We start from the raw sequence: 13,845 nt of genomic DNA, 5'->3' as shown, positions 1-13,845 counted from the left end.
TAGGGACTTCCCTTGTGGTCCAGCGGTTAAGACTTCACATTCCCAGTCCAGGGGGCACGGGTTTGATCCCTGGTTGGAGAACTAAGATTCCACATGATTCATGGATAAAAAAGAAAAAGAAAAGATACAGATGTTAAGTGGTATGCTTAAATGGTATAAGTTAAGTGGTATAAATCCAGAAGAACCTAGCATGCTTTAACTAATACAAGTACCAGCTATACTCCAGGCTGTAAGTCAGGTCCAGCAGTCACAGTCTTGAGTCAGAGTCATATTCATGGACTTGAAGGAGCTTGCATTTTGGAAACTGCATATGCTTTTGCTTGAATGAATGAACAGTGACCCCAGATGCTTAAAACCCAACCTTGTGGCTGCCTTTATGCCAGATACTCATGAACCTGAAGGCAGACTTTCACTTCCATCCCAGCAGCCCGGTATATGCCTGTGGGCACCTTTTGAAGTGAATGCTAGCGTCTTGGTGATTCTCTCCTTGGAGGAAACATCTTGCCTTCCTTCCAGGTGTACCCTAGGTGATGCATCACATGACCTTGCTCATCGGGTCCAGGGACAGTCACCAATAAGAGTCTTTCCGGAAACTAATAACTAGTGAGAGGCAAGGCATGACAGTGGCAGCATGGTGGGGTAAAGGTCCATGAACCTCCCCCGGTGCAGACCCCAGAGCTGCCTTTTTCCCTTCCTTTCTGCATCTTTATTGTCCAGTATGCTGACATCCTGAGATACCTCCATGTCATCCTAACAAATAAATTTTATTTTTCCTTAGCTAGCTGAAATTGACTTATGTAGTTTTTGACCAAAGGACCTTGAAAGTAAAAGTCGGTCAGTCGTGTCCGACTCTTTGCGACCTCATGGACTAGAGCCTGCCAGGCTCCTCTGTTCATGGAATTTTCCAGGCCAGTATAATGGAGTAGGTTGCCTTTTCCTCCTCTAGGGGATCTTCCCAACCCAGAGATTGAACCCAGGTCTCCTGCATTGCAGGCGGATTTTTTACCGCCTGAGCCAGCAGGGAAGCCCAAAGGCCCTTACCTGTGTGTAACGTGGGCATATAGCAGGACTTGGATTCATGCAAAGTGACCAAAAGTGACATGTCAGAGGAAAGAGGAGAGGAGAGGGGAGGGGAAAGCAGAGAGATAGAGAAGGAGAGAGAGAGGAGAGAGAGAAAAGGCTTGAAAACGCAAATGTCAAAAATGCTCCCCAGAAGATTCTGAAAAGCACCTCTAGTTAATAACCGTCGGAGGCTTCAGGATCTTAAAAACCCAGGTTCCAGTTTTGACATTACCCTTGCTTAGCTGTGTGACCTTAGGGTAAGGAGCTTCACTTCTCTGAACCTCTATTTTTCCATTTGGCAAATGAGTCCATAAAGCCATTCTGTCTTATTCTGAAGATATTATAAGGGATGCATGTGGTGATACCTACTGTGGGTCCTGACATGTATTAACCACCAGGGAAAACATGAAATTTCTTCTCTCATCAGGGAACAGTACTTTGCTTCCTCCTGTCCTGCCTCCATCAACCTTAAGAAGTCCAGAAAAGGGACTTTCCTGGTGGTCCAATGGTTAAGAATCAGCCTTCCAATGCAAGGGATGCAAGTTCGATCCCTGGTCCAGAGCTGAGATCCCAATGCCGTAGGGCAAATAAGCTGACGTGCCACAACTAAGACTCAACACAGCCATATAAATACATATTAAAAAAAAAAGTCCAGAAAAGGTAAGAGATTTCCTTTTGGAAAGGTCTGTTTTTTGGCAGCCAACTTTGAATTTCTCAGCTATTATTTGGAGCTCAAAGTTCACACATCTGTGATGGATGAGCAGGGAACACTAACACCTCGTTAGTGTCTGAAACCACTGGTTGGAATTGGGAGGGAGGACAGCCCAAGGTCCAGCACCTTCACCATGGAAATAATACACGCTTCCCCAAAAATGAAGAAAGGTGGGTGGGGAAGGGAGCCGCACAAATCATTGCAAGGAGTTATTTGACCTGCTTGAAAATTTGAATTGCTTGGTAATGGCCAACCTGTTGGGTGGTATTTTATTAACATGAATAGATTTTTACAGGATATTTCTCACATTGCTTTCCGAGAGTCTCAGGAATTCATTAAATATTAAGAGGTAGCACTCTGGATTGTTCGGTTAAAGATGCCCTCTGATGAGGCTTCCCACAAGTTAGAGACCCAGAGGAAGCAGGCAAGCACAGAATAGATGTTTGCTGTCAGCCTTGGCAGAGGAGATAATAAAATAATAATAGCTGTGAATGTTTACTGGCTGCTTACTATGTGCCAGACCCTAAGCTAAGCACTTGACATGTTGGTTTTTTTTTAATACACTTTGTAAAGAGGAATTATTAGCATCCCTGTTTTACAGATGGGGAAACTGAGGCATAGATTTCAAAGCTAGTGTGAAGGAGGAAGAAATGGAGACATATTAGCCAAGCTTTGAAGTTGGGTACATGAGGACTTTTCCAGATTTTCTTGCTAGCTCTGTGACCTCCAGAAAGTTACTAAGCTTTTCAGAGCCTCAACTGCTTCTTTTACAGACTGGAAAGTATCCCCACGTTACAGACAAGGAAATAGAGACCAAGGTCACGGAGCTAATAAATGGTATGTCCAGAACTCATTCAGTGGTCTTGGGTTCAGTCCTATTGTTTATTGGTACCTGATGAACAACTCCAGAATTCAGTGGTTTAAAGCAGCCACCTCATTTTGCACATGATATTATAGGCAAGAATTTGGGAAAGATTCAGCTGGGTGGTTCACCTATGATCCACATGGAATTAGCTGGGGATCCACTTTCAAGATGACTTTTTTTTTTTTTTCAAGATGACTTTTTTATACTCCCATGCACTTCACCTTCTCCATATGGCATCTCATCCTCCAGATCCTCAGCATTTGGCTTGGGCTTCCTCACAACACGGTGGTGTAGAGTCACTGGACTCCTTATCAGGGTAGTTGGTTTGCCCCAAAATGAGTGTTCCAAGAGACAAAAAGTGGAAGTGTCCTTTGAACCATAATCTGTTGGTCAAAGCAGTAACATACCACTACTCTCTCTGGATTCAAGGGGAATAGACATAAGTCCCCACCTCTCAATGAAAGGAATGTCAAAGAATTTATATCCATTTTAATCTGTCTCATTGATACATAAGTGAAAGTGAAAGTCACTCAGTCGTATCCGACTGTTTGAGACCCCATGGACTATACAATTCATGGAATTCTCCAGGCCAGAATACTGGAGTGGGTTGCCTTTCCTTCCTCCAGGGGGTCTTCCCAACCCAGGGATCAAACCCAGGTCTCCCATATTGCAGGCAGATTCTTTACCAGCTGAGCTACAAGGGAAGCCCTATTGATATTATAAGAAGCCAGTAAATGATAACTCTTACTTAGAAAATACATCTATAAAATAGAGCAACTAATAGCTACCAACCCACCCACCCAAGGTTATTAGGAGGATTAAATTCATGAATGTAGAATTCAATGCCAGATACTTGGCAAAAAGCGGGTACAGAATGAGACCAGGTTCCCTCCCTCTAGTGACTACTGGGACCCCCCAGCCAGGGAGGTAATGTTACCTCAAGTTTAGGGGTACCAGATAAATTATAACACATCCAGTTAGATTTGTGTTTCAGAGAAATGATGAATAATTTTAGTATGTTTCATGCAATATTGGAGACATACCTACACTAAAGGGGATTCCCAGGTAGTGCTAGTGGTAGAGAACCCGCTTGCCAATGCAGGAGACATAAGAGACACCGGTTCGATCCCTTTGTCAGAAAGATCCCCTGGAGGAGGGAATGGTAACCCACTCCAGTATTCTTGCTTGAAGAATCACATGGACAGAGGAGCCTGGCGGGTTATAGTCCATAGGGCCGCAAAGAGTTGGACACAACTGAAGGTACTTAGCATGTACACAAACACTTATACTAAAAAGGTATTTGTTGCTTATCTAAAATTCAAATTTAACTGGGCATCCTATTTTTTTATTTGCTAAATCTAGCAATCCTACCGGCTTATAGCTAGAAAAGCTGAGATCAAGAGCTCTCATTTTAGCCTCTGACCTCAGGACCCAGGAAGACTGTAAAATTTGAATTAGGAGCCATACGTGGTTTGTCCAAACACGCAGCTGTCTTTCCTCCAATCATACCAAAAAAGAAGCAGAAGGGAAAGAAAACAGAAGTCGAAAGGCTTCCCAACATTCCAACCATCTTGATTCCATCTGTAAGGGTGGGTGTTCAGTATTTATTATATTTATCCAGTCATGGAGCCTTAGAGAAGTGGCTTCACTCAGTTTTCTCATCTGTGAAATGGGGGTAATAGTAATAGCAATTCAATCCAGATCGATATTGTGAGGAATAAATAAGGCAAAATTATAAAGTGGTTAGAGCAGTTCCTAATCCTTGGTAACTGCTGAATGTTAGTTTTTATTAATATCAGTGGAGAGGCAGACACTCCAAATGCTGCAAGAGCTGGATCCATAGAAATATTAACAGAAGCAGTCAGCAATGAAGGAGAGAGAGAGTAGGGGGGAAGCTTTGCAGAAGTTACACCTGAAAAGAGTTGTGATAGATGAAGTGGACTTTGCCGAGCAGACAAGGAGGAAAGGCTCCTATGCAGAGGAAGCAGCATATGTAAGGAGACAAAGCAAAGAAGTAAAATGTAAAAGGAGTCTACGTAGCTCAATACTGATGGAGAGTGAAATGGAGTTTGAAATTCTAAGGGCAGAGTGATGGGAGATGAGCCCAAAAAGACAGCCCCAGACAGGTTCTGGGTACCACATGAGAGTGTGACTCTTCCTGGGACGCTAAAATGAGGGTCAGTAGAGGAAGGAACCAATGAGCTTTGCATGTGGACCCAGTCCATACCATCATAGTGGGGAAGATCAGAGGGCAAAATTAAGATCGAGACGGGCTTCTACATTATTCCAAATGGCAAGACTCGGATTTGAAACAGTAGGGGTGAGCATGTGCACGAGAGAAAGACTGAGAGAGAATCTTCTGATGTAAAGGAGAATAGAGACTGGATTTCCAGCTTCCAGCCAGAGTGAGAAGTTTGACCTACACAGTAAAACACTAGAAAAGTACATTATGCCCAATTATCTTCTTAATTCACAGCTCGAGTGTGAACCTAATGCCTATAATCGAGGAAATGGGAATTTCTACACCCCTGAGAAGTATTGGAGCAACCACTGCTGCTCTCATTTTCCAGTTGAAGGTGCTAGGAGCTCATCCTAAAGGAAAGCAAGAAGAGGTAGCCAAGAAATTTGTCTGTAGTTGTTCTACAAATGGTTCTAGCCCTAAGGCTAAAAAGAAAATCTTAATAATTTAACCTCTTAACCATCATGATCTGCCACATATCGAGTCACTGGTCTGTGCCAGGCATTGAGTTAAATTTTTAAAATATTGCTTTATTCACACCGCAATCCATTGAGGATTAGTAAAATCATATCCATTTTACAAATGAGAAAATTGAGGCTTTAGTTTACTACCCATTCATCTAGTGAATGGGCGAGACCCAGGGACCCAGGGAACTGTGACCATGTCCTCTGCACTCTTGACTACCACACCAGAATTTAACATCTCCCAAACAACAACCCATCATGTGTACACCACCTATCCTATAATTTATTTCACGTTATTTTAAATTAAGTCCATGTTGACTCATATCCCAGAAATTCATAAACGTGAAAGCAGTGAGTGTGTGCTGTCACTTCAGTTGTGTCCAACTCTTTGTGACCCTATGGACTGTAGCCCACCAGGCTCCTCTGTTTATGGGATTCTCCAGGCAAGAGTACTGGAATGGGTTGCCATGCCCTTCTCCAAGGGGATCTTCTCAACCCAAGGACCATTCTAGAACCAGGAACTGAACCTGGGTCTCCTGCACTGCAGGCATATTCTTTACCATTTGACCCACCAGGGAAGACTCAAAGGAGTTGTGCTTGGTAGCTCAGTTCTGTTTGACTCTTTGCGACCCCATGGACTATAGCCCACTAGGCTCCTCCTGTCCATAAGACTTCCCAGGCAACAATACTGAAGTGGGTAGCCATTCCCTTCTCCAGGGGGTCTTCCTGACCCAAGGATGGAAACCGGGTTGCAGGTGGATTCTTCTGAGCCACCAGGGAAGGCCTTCTATATATGTACTATTTATGCTATATTATATATTGAGCACAGTATGTAAGAAATCAGCACGAAAGAGTACTTTTGTACTGAAGTTTTGTATGAAGTTTGAGATCAGCCAAACTGGTCTATGGGGATAGAAACCAGAATAGTAGTTGCTTTTTGGAAGCAGGGAGTGAGTGGATAGACAGAAAAGATTTGTGAAGAAACTTTGTAGGGTAACGGTAATGACTACATTTTGATTGGGATGTTAGTTACATGTATGTATACGTTTGTCAGCACTCATCAAACTATAAACCTAAAATATGTGCATTTTATTGGATGTAGTTATACTTCAGTTAGAAAAACAGAGGTCTCAAATTGGGGCTTTTGACATTATCTTCCAATGAGGTTCAACGTAGACTCACATAGATACACCTCATATAATTCCATATAACCTTAAAACAAGGATGCCTTTTCTAAACATTTGCTATACATAAGGATTGGTTATTTTGTATATAGCATGATTGTTTTATGTTGCTTATTTGTATAAATATTTTCATGCGTTAGATGTAAATATTTAAAATATGCTGTATTTTATGTTAAAATGAAATGTCTTGCTAGAATAAGTTCCAGAATCTCTCACTTAGATGTTTCAAAATCTTGTCCTTATATGTCTTATTTTGTTTCAGTTCTTTTATCCAGAAGATGTGTTGATGATGAATACATCCGAAGTTGGCGTCATATCCACATAGAAATGTAAGTGATGGCAAAAGCACCTTTTTAGATAGAAGGTGTTATAGGAGTGTGGTTAATAATGCAGCATATAAAACACCTTCCTTATTTAAGAGCAAACAATCTCCTGATAAACCAAAACCTGGGATCATTCATTTATTCATTCACTCAAATGATATTCACTGAGTGCTTAGTTTCATCTTTGACTCCTGTGTTTCTCCTTTCTTATCTCTCTGCAGGACTTGAACATGTTTTTGTATTCTACTTTATCTATAGTATTTGTTTGTATCTCTTTGTGTTAATTTTTAGTGTTTGCTCTATGAATTTTTATATATGTAACATTCAATATTCATAGAATATGTTATAATCTTGAATATGTTATATATTAATAATATTGATAGTATACTTATGAAATATATCAATATGTTATGTCATACTCATATTTTAAGTGAATATATTATATTATATATTATGTATTCAGCATTTATATAATATATGTGTATATATATATGTGTATATATGTATATATATATGTCTACTAGTATCAACAGTTTATGACTTCCAGTAAACACAACCTAGAAATCTTACCAGTTATGTCCCTTTACCTTTTTCCCTTTATAATATGATTTTTGTAAATATTATCGATATGTACGTTGAGGACCACAGTAGACCATGTTTCAATCATTGAACACAGTTTTGAAAACCAAGAGGAGAATAATCTATTACATATACCCAGATTTTTACCATTTCTATTGCTATTTCTTTACTGCTGATTCTCCAAGTTTCTTTCTGTTGTCATTTCTTTTGTATGTGAAGAACTTTCTTTGGCAATATTTTTTTAAAGGTAGGTGTGCCTGGTGATAGAGTGGAGGATGAGCTTACCCCTTCTTGTCTCACTCACTATATTAATTTCAACAATTCCATGTCTTTGAGAAGCTGGGTTTCTGAGACTGACCATGTTAAAAGACAAAACCAAGCAAACAGGTACCTCACAAATAATCAATGTGGAAGATGAAATTGACAGTGATCAATCTGATTCCAAGGTTTGAGAAATCGTGTAGGGTGCAACAGGCATACATATCCCATTAGTAAGTAATTGGGTTTACTTAAGCATGAAATAATACTTTTTTTCTTTAAATTCATGAGTGTTAATTTTTTCAAATGATACTAACTTGTTAGGGCATAAATACTAACTTTTTTGAAGTGAATGACTTCATAAACACAATTGTGAAGGGCATAATGAAAAAATGACCAAGATCCTATGAACCGAGAAAGTTTGGGAACATCAAGTCTAGGAAAAAAGACCTATTCAAACCCAGAAGCAAACAGATGAATTAAACTGGAGAGAATTTGGAGGACAAACACGACTTTGCACTTCTGTAAAGTGTAAGGGGGAAAGAAACACAAAAATACAAAACAAAGCCAGTGTGCTGGTCCATTTAAAAAAAAAAATCCGATTTGAGCTTTGTTAATGCAAAGCTCTTTATCTGAGGAGCTCAAAGAGCTTTATTACAGGTAAATATCCTTGTCTCCAGCTGCTAATAGGAGAGGCCAGGCCCAGGGAGATTAGGAGAGAATGCCTATTTAAGGTCACATAACAGTCAGTGACAAAGTGGAGACTCGCAGAGTGGTCTGTAATGGGATTTGTCTGCTGTCTATTGTATCAGCCTAAGATGCTAGGCGTGAGAGGGCTGGGCTCCAGTGCAGAAGGTTGTGGGAGATTGGGCCTCTTAGAATTGCAGCCTGCCACTGCAGAAGGGACTTTGTGGGTCCCTAGGTAGGACCCCCTTTGTTTGCCAGACCCTACACTGAGCCTCTGAGAGAGCAAGCAATTGTCCCAAGTCTGCACAACCTGTTTGTGGCAGAGCCAGAAGTAGAATGGGGGACTCCTAACATCTCCCTGATTCTCTCCTGGAGTTTTCCTGGCTCTCAAGCGATTTGTCTAGGAAAACCTATTAAGGAAATTCAATTTCTCTAAAGCTGGCTGAATGGAACTTGAGTTGGATCAAAGCTGGTATGGATTTGGAAGGAATTAAGAGAGAACTGGTAACGCACACAGACAGGATCAGAACCCTGGTTCTGTCAAAGACTACTGCAGGACCAGGGGCAAGTGAACTTCAGTCTCTGTGCCTCTGTGATCTATAAGACATACCAAGGGTTCTGGGCCTCTGGATCCCTAAGGTGCTCTTGCTTTAGTAAAAATCCACTTATTGGTTGTAAGCTATTCAGACCTCGGTCTTCCATTCTGTAAAATGGGTGCACTGTTAGTTCCCATCTCATGGAGTTGTGGTCAGCTGCCGAGTGCATGCATGTGATGTGCTTATCTTAGAGACTCATGCCTAGAATTATTCAATCAGTGTTGGTTATTTTCATATTCAAGATAGCCACAGACATTCCGACATGAAATATTTGGGCTGGGCCCAACCCATCTTCTATAATTTACCATTCTTTTATAATTTCTTCTAAATTCACACCAATGTTCAAGCTTTGGATCCAACTGGGAATGCCAGAGAAACTACAGAATATCCAGCTAAATTTGAATTTTAGATAAATAAGAAAGTAATTTATTTAATGCAAGTATATCTGCAATATTACAAGAGATATACTAATATTTGTCCTCATTTCTCTGTATTTAAATTTACCCAGCATCTTGTATTTTTACGTGTTACATCATTCAATCCTAGCACTGTGCCAGATTTGTGTCTCCAGTTTTGGATCTGGATAAACGTTTGGCCCATCTTCCAGGCTTCCTTTGCAGAGCTAAGGCAGTTAGGATTTCATTTGTGGCTCTGAATTGTTTCTTGTCATGAACACGAAGTCTGCAACATTCTCTCACAGTAGCTCAGCCATGCTGAAGTTCAGTTTTCCAAAATTTACCAGGACAATAGGTTATAATTAAAGGAGGAAGGGTATTTATAACATAAACATTGACTTTGGTTGATAGGCGTTATGTTGGAGCCTAATTCCAAAAACTCCTGGAAAAAGAACCCAGATACAGAGCATGAAAAATGTGAAACCAGAACCACCCAAAACTATAAGGACATTAAGATTCATGTAGATAAGATAGATGGAAAGAAGATCTGTAGGTGTTTAAATTCCAAGGGATGCAGCTAAGTAGCCAGATCTGGAGGGTGTGCCAGCTTGCAAATTCAAAATGTTGAAACTTTTCTACATCAATATATTGTCCTGTCAAGTGGTGTAATAATACCTGCACACTTCCTCCTTATCTCCCCAACCTCTCCACTTAACCTTTGAAAAACAGGTCTCCAGGCTGGAAGTTAAAAGGACTGCTTTCTGGTTCTGGATAGAACTAGACACATGATAACTTTTGCTGCCGTTATACCAGCTTACCCACCCCCCCCCCCAATAGATAACTGTCTGGCAGTGCCCCAGAGTCAAATGTTTTCTTGCATTGTATAGCTCCTTGCAAAAATCACTTACTTCTCAACCAAGTCTAGAGCCTGGTTATACTTTCTCACCTCTTAGCACCATTCAAACTCTCATTTTAGAGAAGATGAGACTATGAATCTGAAAGGAGCTGCAATATACATGAGGGCAGACAGGGTTAAACCCATATTTCATGTGGAAAAATGAAGAAGCAAGGGATGTAAGTGGAAAAATCCCCTCTCTGAGCCTCAGTTTCCTCATCTATCAATTCAGTTCAGTTGTTCAGTCGTGTCCGACTCTTTGCGACCCCATGGTCTATGGCACGCCAGGCTTCTCTGTACATCACCAACTCCCAGAGCTTACTCAAACTGATGTCCATCAAGTCAGTGATGCCATCCAAGCATCTTGTCCTCTGTTGTTCCCTTCTCCTGCCTTCAATCTTTCCCAGCGTCAGGGTCTTTTCCTGGGAAGAGAAATGTTAGTTGCTCAGTTGTGTCCGACTTTTTGCAACCCCATGGACTATAGCCCGCCAGACTCCTCTGTCCATGAAATTCTCCAGTCTCCAGATAAGAATACTGGAGTGGGTTGCTGTTTCCAATTCCAGGGGATCTTACTCTCCCAGGGATCGAACCTGGGTCTCCTGCATTGCAGTCAGATTCTTACCATCTGAGCCACCATGCAATGCATAACTGCTTTAATTGCCATAAGTAGTGTATACATGTAAATAAATACTGTAACTTTTTCAGATCCCATTGAAAACTAGCCATTAAAGAATCTGTCAAGAGTGAGGTAAGTCAGAAAGATAAAAACAAATATCGTATATTAATGCAGATATATGGAATCTAGAAAAATGGTACTTATGAATCTATTTGCATGGCAGGAATAGAGACACAGCTTAGAGAATGGATTTGTGGACACATTGTGGGAAGGAGAGGGGGAGACGAACTGACAGACATACATACACTACCATGTGTAAAAGAAATGGCCAGTGGGAAGCTGCCGTGTGCCACAGGGAGCCCAGCCTGGCACTGTGTGATGCCTTAGAGGGCTGGCATGGTGGAGAGAGAGGTTGGAGGGCGACTCGAGAAGGAGGGGCTAGATGTGCACATACGGCTGAGTCACACTGTTGTGCAGCAGAGACTAATACAACATTGTCACGCAGTTACACTACATTTAAAAATGAATTTAAAATAAAAAGAATGTCAAACAAAATAGTAAATACAGAATCTCTGTCATACTGTTTATCCTATCAATGTACTGTGTATCTATTTGTAGATAGATAGATAAGGATGTATATACATATATTTGCATTTATCTATATATATGACATTTTTGGGGTGTCCCAGGTGGCGCTAGTGGTAAAGAAGCCGCCTGCCAGTGCAGAAAACATAAGAGACACGAGTTCAGTCCCTGAGTCGAAAAGATCCCTTGGAGGAGGGCATGGCAATGCACTCCAGTATTCTTGCCTGGAGAATCCCATGGACAGAGGACCCTGGAGGGCTACAGTCCATGGGGTCATGGAGTCAGACACGACTGAAGCGACTTGGCACGCAGCACGCACGCGTGACATTGTCTCTTCTCTTAGAGACACAATCAATTTCCTAAGTATATTAAATCTATTATGTTGAAACATGTTGAATAGATCAGTGCATTAAATAGATTAAACAAAAGGAAGGAGGCAGATGAAGTCCAAGTTCATTTCCTCAGCTTCTCTAGTTTTTGACATGGCTACAGAACTAGCAGTTGGGCATAAAATAGTTGTATTTACTGAGCCTCAGTGCTTCTCACCTCCCTCCCTGCTTGCCTGCCTGCTGTCCTTTCCACCTATGCTTCTTTCTTGGCAATCGGAGGCTTCTTTCCCAGCTTGAACCCTGGGAGATTTCCAGAACCTTTTTACTTAAACATATATTGACCTAGGCCTTACTTCCCTGAGTAAATTATGCCATAGGCAGCAATCTCCAGGTCATAAATTAGCCCACAACCCCATGCAACTGTCTGCTAATGATGCGGACAGTGAAACTGCGTCTTCATGGAACTGGCTGGACAAGAGTCCTCTAAATTTTGTTGGCTGACAGCTCCCTCTCTCCCCCTCACCTGGCTGGCTTTTCTATGCCTCTCTGTCTGGTTTCATCTTTATCGTCCCTCATGTGTTCATGCCAAAGATAAAAGGACTCCATCAAGGAAGCCAGGGAAAGAGAAGGGTTGACATCAGCACCCAACCCATAAGAGGTGTTCGGTACATATTTGTTGAGTGAACGGATGCACGTAAAGACAGGGCACGATGTTGACTTTGATGGTTGTTGGTATTCTCCTTATCCTGGCAGTTCCTTAAGGCCAAGAGTCTGTCTTGGCCTTAAGGAAAGCCTGGCCTTAAAGAAACTATCCTGGTTTCTCCAGGGTCTACAATAGGGCTTGTCATTCAAAACACCATCAATCCACTGGGGAATGGGTGGATGCTAGGGGCATTCTGGGAATCAAAGTGTCTTCCTTCTATGGACCACTTTTTCTTTCAGCAGTGTCTTCTCTTTATAACCTTCTTTTGAGCTGTTTCTCAATGAATATTCAAGTCCTTGTCTCTCTCTCTCTCCTTTGAAATTTAAAGGAATTCCTTTATATTTGTGTTATCATCTCATTCCAAGAAGTCAAGGGAAAGAATCCTTGAATATGGGTTTCACTTGATGAATTTTGTGAATGTTAATTATTGTTGTTCAGTTGCAGTCACGTCTGATTCTTTGTGACCCCGTGGACTGCAGCATGCCCGGCTCCCTTGTCCTTCACTATCTCCTGGAGTTTGCTCAGATTCATGTCCATTGAGTTGGTGACGCCACCTAACCGTCTCATTCTCTGCTGCCCCCTTCTCCACCACACTCCTGTAATCCTCACAACTATACGAGATGCGGGCCAGAAGTTACTGACAGAGAAACCGAGGGTCAAAGTGATTAGATAATTTGACTGAGGTTGGAAGAACTGGTCACAGTGTGGATTTCAACTCAGATTTGCCTAACTCCAGGATAGGCTACTCAGCCACTGCCCTGTTCACAGTGGCAGTGGCGTTTGATTTTGTTTCTTTAAGTTCTTAACTAGCGATTTCCCTGGCGATCCAGTATGGGACTTCAGCCTTCCAGTGCAGTGGGTACAGGTTCAATCCCTGGCCTGGGAGCTAACACCCCATGTGCCTCAGGGTCAAAAAACCAAAACATTAAAAAAAAAAAAAAAAGAAGCAATATTGTAACAAGTTGAGTAAAGACTTTGAAAATTGTCCAGGTCAAAAAAAAAAATCTTAAAAATTATAAATAAATAATAAAAGTCCTTAACTCAAATCCATAGACCTGCCCTGCCCCCACCCCACCAAGGTAGCCAGTGATGGAGTGTGTCAGGGAGCTTGGGAGCCTTTGAAATCACATTCACACACGTCTCTGTTTGCCTACAAGTTTTTCTGAAAGAGACTTCATAGCTGTCAACAGATTATCACGGGGGTGCATGATACCCACATTACAAAGCATTGGCTAGAGCAGAAGCAGAATGGAAATGTAGGCATTAAGAAGCATTGAGCAACATGCAAACTATCCCACTGGTGAAACCAATCCATATTCTACCACTGGATATACACTTCTCTTCGTTTTTGAA

The 13,845-nt window shown here is 41.5% G+C and overlaps 1 long non-coding RNA gene across 3 annotated transcripts in view; it reads left to right on the top strand.

Annotated features, from left to right (window-relative positions):
• The window catches only part of LOC136145776 (uncharacterized), a 59,948-nt gene that overhangs the window by 20,209 nt on the left and 25,894 nt on the right, over positions 1–13,845 (top strand). For 2 of the 3 annotated variants that reach the window (XR_010658848.1, XR_010658849.1), the window contains exons 3-6: positions 1,490–1,722; positions 2,548–2,611; positions 5,116–5,251; positions 6,789–6,855. This is a non-coding gene — a long non-coding RNA (uncharacterized lncRNA). The remainder of the gene's footprint in view (positions 1–1,489; positions 1,723–2,547; positions 2,612–5,115; positions 5,252–6,788; positions 6,856–13,845) is intronic. The other variant, XR_010658850.1, reaches the window with a different exon arrangement.

This window comes from Muntiacus reevesi, chromosome 13 (assembly GCF_963930625.1).
Source record: "Muntiacus reevesi chromosome 13, mMunRee1.1, whole genome shotgun sequence".
Lineage (NCBI taxonomy): Eukaryota > Metazoa > Chordata > Mammalia > Artiodactyla > Cervidae > Muntiacus > Muntiacus reevesi.
Note: the sequence above shows the minus strand (reverse complement) of the source record. Positions and strands in the feature narration are given on the sequence as shown.